Source organism: Orycteropus afer, unplaced genomic scaffold (assembly GCF_000298275.1).
Source record: "Orycteropus afer afer isolate SDZICR_OR568_19922 unplaced genomic scaffold, OryAfe1.0 scaffold00324, whole genome shotgun sequence".
NCBI classification, from domain to species: domain Eukaryota; kingdom Metazoa; phylum Chordata; class Mammalia; order Tubulidentata; family Orycteropodidae; genus Orycteropus; species Orycteropus afer.
In genome coordinates this window covers 988,951-998,755 of record NW_006921911.1, presented here as the reverse complement: position 1 = coordinate 998,755, position 9,805 = coordinate 988,951, and the positions used below count along the sequence as shown (strand labels likewise).

The window sequence follows — 9,805 nt, the reverse complement described above, 5'->3', positions numbered from 1 at the left end:
CCTTCTTTTTTTTTTTTTTTAGATCTCAGATTAACAATGTTCTTGGAGATTATTTTTAATGATATTCAATAAAGGCCAAATAATATCAAAGTCTGCACAAAAGAGATAAGATACAACCCACTCTGTGGTAGCCTTAATTCATCTCTATAAAGAGGCACAACAATGTTTATTTTCACCCTGATTTCCTGGACCTGCCCAGACTAGCATTTCACTTGGGCACCACCTAGTGGAATCTATTAATTAAGTGAACTAATTCCATTTAATAGAGTTCTCTCATTTGGGGGCCTCTGTGTTGGTGGTGTAGCACCTAAGGCATTGGACTGCTAACCAGAATGCTGGCAGTTCAAACCCTCCAGCCACTCCTCAGAAGGAAGACTGGACAATCTACTTCCATAGAGATACAGCCTGGGAAACCCAAGGAGGGGTCGCTATGAGTCGACTCGACTCGAAAGCAGTGAGTTTGGTTTTCTTTTTTTGGTGCTGCAGGCAAGAGGGCAGTGGTGGTTTAGTGATAGGATTCTCATCTTCCATGTGGTTAGATTCCCAGCACCTCATGCACAGCCATTACCCGTCTGTCAGTGGGGCGTTGTGTGTTGCTATGATCCTGAACAGGTTTCAGTGGAGCTTGCAGACTAAGACAGACCAGGAAGAAAGATCTAGCTACATGCTTATAAAAATCAGGCTATGAAGATCCTATGGATTTTGACATTCTGGTCCACAATTGATCATGGGGATGGTGCACAACTGGGCAGTGTTTTGTTCAATTGTGCATGAGGTCCCCATGAGTCAGGGCTGATGCAACGTCAGCTAACAGCAATCCTGCAGGCAAGCATTTTGGAGGTTACCAGTCACTGTGTTTAAAACCGTTCAGTGTTTTTTTTTTCATCTTGAATGTTGTTTGCTTTCTTCTAGTCATACCGGATTAAAGATGTGTATGTTGAACCCTTTCAATTAGGCCTGAAGAATTAGAGTTATTTTACATCTCCTGGGGTCAGCTCTCTTCTTGAGCACAGATTTTTCTAAAGAGAAATGCCTTAGTGCCAACGCTGACTGGAGCCTAGTCAGTATTTACAGTGTGTTCTGCATCCTTCCTTCTACAAAAGAAAACAGAGTATCTGACAAGTTCCAGGCACTACACTAGACACAGTGGTCAACAGTAAAAAGGACACACATTTATCTTCTTCTTTTGCTGTTTTGTTTATCTTCTTTTGTTTTTACAACGCCTTCCTCTCATCCCTAAGTTGTCCCTAGCAGAGGGCTAGACACAGAGAGCCCACCTTGTTTGCACTGGTGACATTAGTTTAAATTGAACCTCTAAAGTAGTACATTGTCTGTTCCTTGGGGAAGCAGTCTATTAGATGATGGGCAGGGAGGGTGGGGGTGGAGGGGAGTTGATGGAGAGAAGTATACACTTCTCACATGTATATAATTACAAGTTTATTGTGGTATGATTTATATCTAATAAACCCATGCTTTTAAAATGTATTATTCAGTAAGTTTTGAGTAATGTATAATCACATAATCACCCCTGCATCAAAGATATAGAATATTTCCACCCTAAATAGTCCCTCATGCCTCATCACTCCTTCAGATTTTCCCTGGCAACTACTGATATATTGTCTACCTCTATAGTTTTGCCTTTTCTAGAACATCATATAAATGAGGTCATGGTGTAGTCAGTTTCTGTGGTTAGCATCTTCACTAACATGATTTCTTTTGAGATTTATTCCTAATGATGCATGCACCAGGAGTTCTGGTGGTATAGTGGTTAAAACATTCAGCTGTTAACCAAAAGGTCAGCGGTTTGAACCCACCATCTGCTCCATGGGAGAAAGATGAGACAGTCTGCTTCTGTAAACATTTATAGCCTTGGAAACTCTACGGGGGAAGTGCTACTCTGTCCTGAAGGGTCACTATGAGTCAAAATTGACTCAAGAACAGTGGGTTTTTGATGTTCTTTTTTTTTTTTTTTTTGCATATACCTGTAGTTTGAGTTTTTGTTGCGTGGATTTATCATAAGTTATTTATTTGTTCATCACCTGATTGATGGTTGAGTTGTTTCCATGTTTTAATTATTATTATGAATAAGACCGCTATGAACATTTGGGTATAAATTTTTACATGAACCTATATCTTTATTTCTCTTGGATAAATGTCGAGTAGTAAAATTTCTGGGTCATTTAGTAAGTGAATGTTTCAAATTATAAGAAGTTGTGAAACTGTTTTCCAAAATAGTTGTACCATTTAGACTCACCCTTTTCTTAACTCACTACCTAGCAAGACAGATTTTTCATGCACTGGTAATGCCTCTAAGTCCTGCTGTGGAAAAAGCTCATGGACTTTTAGAGCACAAATTTGTATTGCTCTAAAACAAACCTCTGTCCTCTTTCCCCTGCCCCTCACTTGAGGCACTCAAGGGCAGTGATGTCTGATTTACAAGAGGTGCTGCTTGAATGTACCATTTCTCATTCCCACAAATGATTCTCTTTGGAGCACTTTATAAATGACAGGTCAAGAGTTGGGGAAGTAAGTAGTGGGCCTAATAGGAAATAAGAGGCGGGAAGCAGAGTGAAACCTTCCTAACAGGATAGTTTATATGCTGCCCCAAGGATCAACCTTAGCAGTGATTAAGGAAGCTTGAATCCTTGCTCAGTGGAATTCTTTGCTTCTTGGCTAGATTGAAGAGGCATGGATTTCTTTTCAAGAAATCTTAGTAGTCCTTTTAAAGAAGTGAAAATAAAACACTAGGTCCAGAATGTGTAAGTTCCAGCAACTTTGTCCTGGGTTGAATGTGTCCTCTGCCTTGAGCCTTCAAGAAAGGGTATAGGAGCTTTGGTGGCAAGATGGTTAAGTGCTTCACTGCTTGCTGAAAGGGTGGTTGTTCACACTCACCCAGCAGCTCCATGGGAGAAAGACTTGGAGATCTGTGTCCATAAAGATTCCAACCAAGAAAATCCAATGGAGCAGTTCTATTCTGTCACATGGAGTAGTAATGAGTTGGAATTGACTCAATCGCATCAACAACATACAGCCTATTAGCAATTCCTGGGTGGCACAAATGGTAGATATGCTCAGCTACTAACAGAAAGGCTAGAGGTTCAAATCCACCAACAGGCACCTTAGAAAAAAGGCCCGGAGAACTACTTCCAAGTGGTCACAGCCTTGAAAAACCCATGGGGCACAGTTCTGGTCTGCACACATGAGGTCACCATGAGTTGAAATTAACTCAACAATATCTGGTATACAACCTGATAGAGAGCCTGACACCCAGAAGCATCTGTGGCTTGTGTGGAAGAAACCTGTTTCCTGATATTGGGGTCCCATCTAAGCCTAGCAGAAGACATATAGCAACTTCTGAGGGGGTGGCCATTTTAGGCTTTTTCAAAGACTTTCATACCCTTTCTTTTATTATGTCTTTACAATAACCCCATAAAAAATATAAGCAGGCAATGTTAGTCTTCTCTGGGAGGTTGATTGATTTGTAGAATGCCACAAATCCAGTTTGCACATTTACTTAGTAAGTGTTTTTGGAACCACTGACTGTGAACAGTACAAAAAAATATAAGCCATGAATTTCCTCATTGAGAAGGTTTAATCCCAAGTCTAGGCCCAGAAAGTCTATCTTAGTCTGGAAACGCTACTGAAACCTGTCCACTATGGGTGACCCTGCTGGCTTCGAAGTACCACTGCATAGTTTCCAGCATTGCAGCACCACACAAACCATCACAGTATATGAAAAACAGACAAATGGGTGATTGTTTCCTCGTCTGGACTGAGACAGGCTACATAGAAAGGCCTGTTGATCTTCTTCTGAATATTAGTCAACAAAACCCCAATAGATCACAGAATATTGTCCAAGACTTTACACTGACTTCATATGTGTCATCTAGAGGGACTGATTGCTAGAGAAGGACATCGTGCTTGGTAAAGTGGAGGGTCAGTGAAAGTGAACCTTCAATGAGGTGGATTGGCACAATGGTCACAAAACTTTTTGGACTCAGATGCACCAGTGATCATGGGGATGACACAGGACTGGGGGATGTTTTGTTCTGTTGTACATGGGGTCACTATGACTCAGAACCAACTTGATGACAGCTAACAACAACAAGAGCCAGAAAACCCAACAGCATAATCCAGTGGAAATAACACAGTTGTTTATTAGGTTGAGGCTTTCCAGCTTCCCTGGCACCATTAACTCAGTGAGGCAACATGGTGTTCCCATGACATCAGACATTCAAAAGCAATGTCAACACACAATGTACAGCAATGGCCAGAGCACTCAGATTGAAAGAATTCACACAAAACTAATGTTATTGCTCATGCAAATTAAAATTAGTTTAATGTAACTCACAGCTTGTGCCTCTTCTACATCCAACAAATCTGATAAAGGTGTTCCAAACTGGTGAGGGAAAGAGGCCCCTGTCAGTGCCACCATTTTTATAAATACAGAAATTTAAACACCAAGTTCCCACTTACTATTGTGAAGGTCAAATTTGTACATCTCTGTTTACATCTTAAGTCTGATTGACTACATCATTGCCCTGATGGGAATTTCTATAAAGCTTTTTAAATGATGGCAGTTAGTGTTGGGGGCAGTGTTAACAAACACACTTACAACTTGCTCTTTCAGTTTCCCTATATATGTAGGGAAGTATAAGATAACATTTCTTAAGAAGAAAAGCAATTCAAATCCAGGATTGCTGTGAAGCATGCATTTAATGAACTAGAATTTCTCCATTAGGACTACAACTAACTAAAGATATTCTGGTATAGTGTCTGTGGACTTGGACTCCTTTCCTGTGAGAGTCCTGCCATCCTTTGCCAGAGGAGCTCTTTCAGCAGCCTGCTGGTCTCCCTGTCTCAAGTCATGTTCTACCAATAATGCCTCCATGCAACTGCCCTCAGTATTTTTTTTTAATTAATTCCCTAGTAACCAATCACTGTCCAGTTGACCCCAACTAATGACCACCCACTTATGTCAGACAAAGGCCAGAGGATTTTCAATGGCTACTTTTTGAAAGCAGATCAGCAGGCACCTCTGTTGTTATTAGTTGCCATCAAGTTGATTCCAACATAGCAGCCCTATTACAACAGAACTAATTCTGTCTAGTCCTGTGCCATCCTCAAAGCATTGCTGTTTGAGCCCATTGTTGTAGTCACTGTGTCAGTCCATGTCACTGAGGGTCTTCCTTTTTTGCTGACCCTCTACTTGACTAGGGAGCTCTCGTAGCATAGTGCCTAAGGCATTTGACTGCTAATCAGAAGGCTGGCAGTTCAAACCCACCAGCCACTCCTGGGCAATCTACTTGCATAGTGATACCACCTTGGAAACCCAAGGAGGGGTCGCTATGAGTCAGGTCTGGCTCAACGACACGTAACAACAACAACGACTTGACTAAGCATGATGTCTTTCTCAAGGAACTAGTCCCTCTTGATAACATGTCCAAAGTATGTGAGACAAAGTCATCCTTGCTTCTAAGAAGCATTCTGGCTGTACTTCTTTTAAGACAGATTTATTCATTCTTTTGACAGTCTATGGTATATTCATTCAGTATTCTTTACCAATACCATAGTTCAGATTCTTCTCTGGTCTTCCTTATTCATTGTTCGACTTTCACATACATATGAGGTGATTGAAAGTTCTATGGCTTGAGTCAGGAGTACTTTAGTCCTCAAAGTGACATGTTGGCTTTTTAACACTTTAAAGAGATCTTTTGCAGCAGATTTGCCCAATCTAACATATTGTTTGATTTCTTGACTGCTGCTTCCATCAGCATTGATTGTGTGTCCAAGTAAAATGAAATCCTTGACAATTTCAGTCTTTTCTCTGTTTATCATGATGTTGCTTAATGGTCCATTAGTGAGGATTTTTGTTTTCTGTTGAGGTATAATCCATACTGAAGACTATAGCCTTTGATCTTCATCAGTAAGTGTTTCAAGTCTTCTTCACTTTCAGCAATCAAGGTTACAAGGTTGTGTCATCTGCATATCTTAGATTGCAAATGAGTCTTCCAATCCTGATGCTGTATTCTCCTTCATATAGTCCATCTTCCCAGATTATTTATTTAGCATACAGACTGAATAAATATAAAGAAAGCTACAACTCTGATGCACACCTTTCCTGATTTTAAACCTACTATATAGCATCTCTGTTCTGCCCATTCTACACTCAGTCTTACCCAAACAGTTTTCCCAGTATATACCCATTGCTCCTGGCAGAAAAGTTTTCCATTTCCCACAAATTACACCCTTATTCCATTTTTTTTGTTTTTGTTAGCTGTGTCTCCCAATGAAAATCTTTCTTTGTTCCTCTACACATGTCTAAAAAATCCTATCATTTAAACCCCAGCATAAGCTCAATTTTCTTTCTACTCCCTTATGCCTATTGCATGTATGAATGAATGATTGAATGACTCAGTGTTTGAGTGCATACCAGCATTTCCTGAATGCTTATTATGTTAGATACTGTGCTAGCAACTTTAGCATATCATAATCTACTTTATTTTCATGACAATTGTGGGATGTAGGTAATATCCTCACTTAGGAGATGAAAAAGCTGAGACTCAGTGTTGAAGTAACTTGCTGAAGGTCATACAATTAGTGGTTGGCTGTGATTTAAACTCAGCTCTTCTGGCTCCAAGAATAGTGTTCTTTCTGTGCTATCACTTTTCACATTGCATTTCAGTGCAATAAAACAATCTGCCCTACCTAAAAACCTGAAGGCCACACCCTTTACTGTCTGTAGACATTTAAAATCCTTAAGGGCAGGGACCAGATGTTACCATTCTTTGTTCCCTCATGATGGTTGTTGTTGTTGTTGTTGTTGTTGTTATGTGCCGTGGAGTCATACCTGACTCATAGCGACCCCTCCTTGGGTTTCCGAGGCAGTATCACTACGGAAGTAGGATTGCCCAACCTTCCTTCCCAGGAGTGGCTGGTGGGTTTGAACTGCCAGTCGTCTGGTTAGCAGGCAAGGTGGTTAGTATGCTTCAAAGCACTTAGGAAGTACTGGATTTCACTCTTGTGAGGCTGGGAGATGACTGAGTAGCCAGCATTACTTGATAAGCTGAGAGTGGGTGGCTTAGAGGAGGGCTTCTGTTTAGTGTGTTTGTGTATCTGGGAACAAAAGACTTTAGGAAACATTTCTGTAGTTTATGTTCTATTTGGCATCAAAGGATATACACTCACAGAGATTAATGGTATTGTTGCTGTTTTGATATGACAAATAAAGGCTATCTGAAGTAAATCATCAATCCCCATCAAATAAAGTTATAAATAGTTACATGGTAAATTCTGGGAGGCCAGAGTGAAAAATACTTGGAGAAACCTTGTGTGTCCCCAGTGGGCCACAGACCACCCACTAAGCACCCCCATTCAGACCAGTCCCTCTATTATCTATTATATACCTTCCCCATTTGTCAAAAAAGGCAGCCTGTCAACTATCCAGAGAGTGTGAGAAAGCCAGGAAGAGAGCTTGTTGCTGGTTTGGAAGTAGTGAATTGGCATTTCCTCTAGAAGCTCACCCCTGAGAGTCCCTGTCCCTTAAGGAAGTGAGGTGCTATGCCCTGTACTGAAGGGGATTGTCCTCAACCTGGGACGAAGGTCCGGGGCTGCACTCTCTTCCTGACTCCTTCCTAGGTAATCTTTGTTTCTTTCTTTTTAAAACATAGATAGAGGTAACTGCTCAAGATGCTGACAGGGTTGTATGTATAATAAGGGTTATATGAATATATTTCCTTTGTTTTGTATTAAAATTCTTACATACATGTTGAGCATACATGTAGTTAAAAGTGACTTCCCCCAACACACAAGAATTTAGAGAAAAAGGGGGAAATTTGTGTTTTGAGAATTAGTGAAAAACAATTGCAGGGGTTGCCTTAATCCCTGTGAGTGTAATCCAAGAGTTTATCTGAGACTACACAGCTAAAGACGCTGCCAATGTTGACAATTTCAACCCAGGATGGCCTGGATATACTGTCAGGGAAAAAAAAAAAAACTTAGCTCACAACTATTTTACAGGCAATGGAAATTGGACACTAGACAGTGTCCATCCACCTTGGATCAGAGAAGGCACTCCAGTCAAGGGAGGGTGATGTAAGCCTCTGGCTTCTATGGCAGGGCTATCCCTATTTGCATCCTGTAATTTGTAATTTTTTTCTGTCCAGCTCACCAAGTCCCTTCTCATTATGTAGCCTAACAGATTCATTGATGAGAGCATTCTGGTCAGCTGGCCTGTTATACTTCTCATCAAAAAATAATAAATTAGCTTTCTGGGCTATATATCAATTCTTATGACCTTTCCTAATGTGAAATCACTCCTAAGAGCTAGATTCCCATCCCTGCATTAAGAACAGCAGGCTTCTAGCAGTATACCTCTGAGACCCAGCCCACATTTGTGGTTACTTCTCTAAGAAGGCCGCTCTGGGAGCCAGCCTTCCCAGAGAAACCTTCCAATATGAGCGCTAACAGATGGACATCTTTTATTGATCCCTCAACCCCATTTATTACAGTTGTCTTTGTAAAGTACACTGAATAGTTTTGATGAATGGATGAGGGAGGATGTTAAGTCTTATTTTCTTATTAACTTAAATATATGTTTATTACAGAAAGATTTTATGCACACATATCTACATCAAAGTCAATTTTAAAATATAAAAGAAAAATACCCTTAAAAAGAAAATCACTGATTCTCACCATGTTGATATAGCCACTAAATACAGAGTTTCACTGGTAGTTATGATGGTCAAGCTGTTGATAGCTGCTAGTTTGTTGTTAGTACTTTTATAGTGGTTTCCCTTTGATCCCCCAATATGTTTTGTTGTTGTTGTTGTTACGTGCTGTTGAGTCAGACCCAACTCATAGCGACCCCTCCTTGGGTTTCCAAGGCAGTATCACTACGGAAGTAGATTGCCCCATCTTCCTTCCCAGTATGTTTTAGACACTAAAAAATAAAACTTTTAGTTATGGGAGATGTTCATTTTCAGAGTTGAGATGTCCTTTGTCATTTTTGACTCCTTATTTATAGGAAAATGTCTATTATATCAATGGTACTGCATTAACCCAGGTCAACCAGCTATTGGGTGCCCATTACTATCTTTGGCTTCTTTTGAACACACAGAAGAAAGGCCCTCTGTGAAAGTGATCTTATCATTATTTTGGAGCTTCTAGATGCCCTTATTATATTTATACTGACATAAAAAAGAACTTGGCTTTAATTACATCAAATCGTCCATTGTTGTTTTGCTACCACATTAATCTGAATCACTAACTGCCATATGAACAGAAGTAATTTTGCCACAAATCAGAGCATTCACTCTCAGGTAAAGAAGGTTTTCCTGTTCCATAGAGAAAAGTGATCTTGTGGGTAAGTGTGCATACATGTGCGGATGTGTGAGAGAATTGAATATTGTGCTTCTAAAAAAATGAAGTCCAGTTCCGGCAAGATGGCGGACTAGGCAGAAGGACTGCACAGACCCTCTTCAACAAAGAAAAGGGAAACCAATTAACACAGACACAGAAGATAATCGTGGAACCCTGAGCCTTGAAGGGAAGGATACAGAATTGGACTAAACCCCAATTAGCAGAAGAATGTGCATGAAAATACCAAAAAAAGGAGACATACAGAGCTGCAGTTTGACAGAGAATGGAGTGACCCTGACAGTACAGACGACTCGGAGATCCCCGACTGGTGGTAGGACCTAAGAATTAACCTAAAAATCACCCGGCTAGCCAGGGACTGTGCAGACTGTGCACCGTGGCTGGGGAACAAGCAGAGAAGGTGAAGAGAAGGGTGGGCTGAGCTGTG

The 9,805-nt window shown here is 40.6% G+C and overlaps 1 protein-coding gene across 1 annotated transcript in view; it reads left to right on the top strand.

Annotated features, from left to right (window-relative positions):
• DPP6 (dipeptidyl peptidase like 6) overlaps positions 1-9,805 on the top strand; it is a 1,548,106-nt gene that overhangs the window by 1,045,423 nt on the left and 492,878 nt on the right. The gene's annotated exons all lie outside the window — the stretch shown is intronic.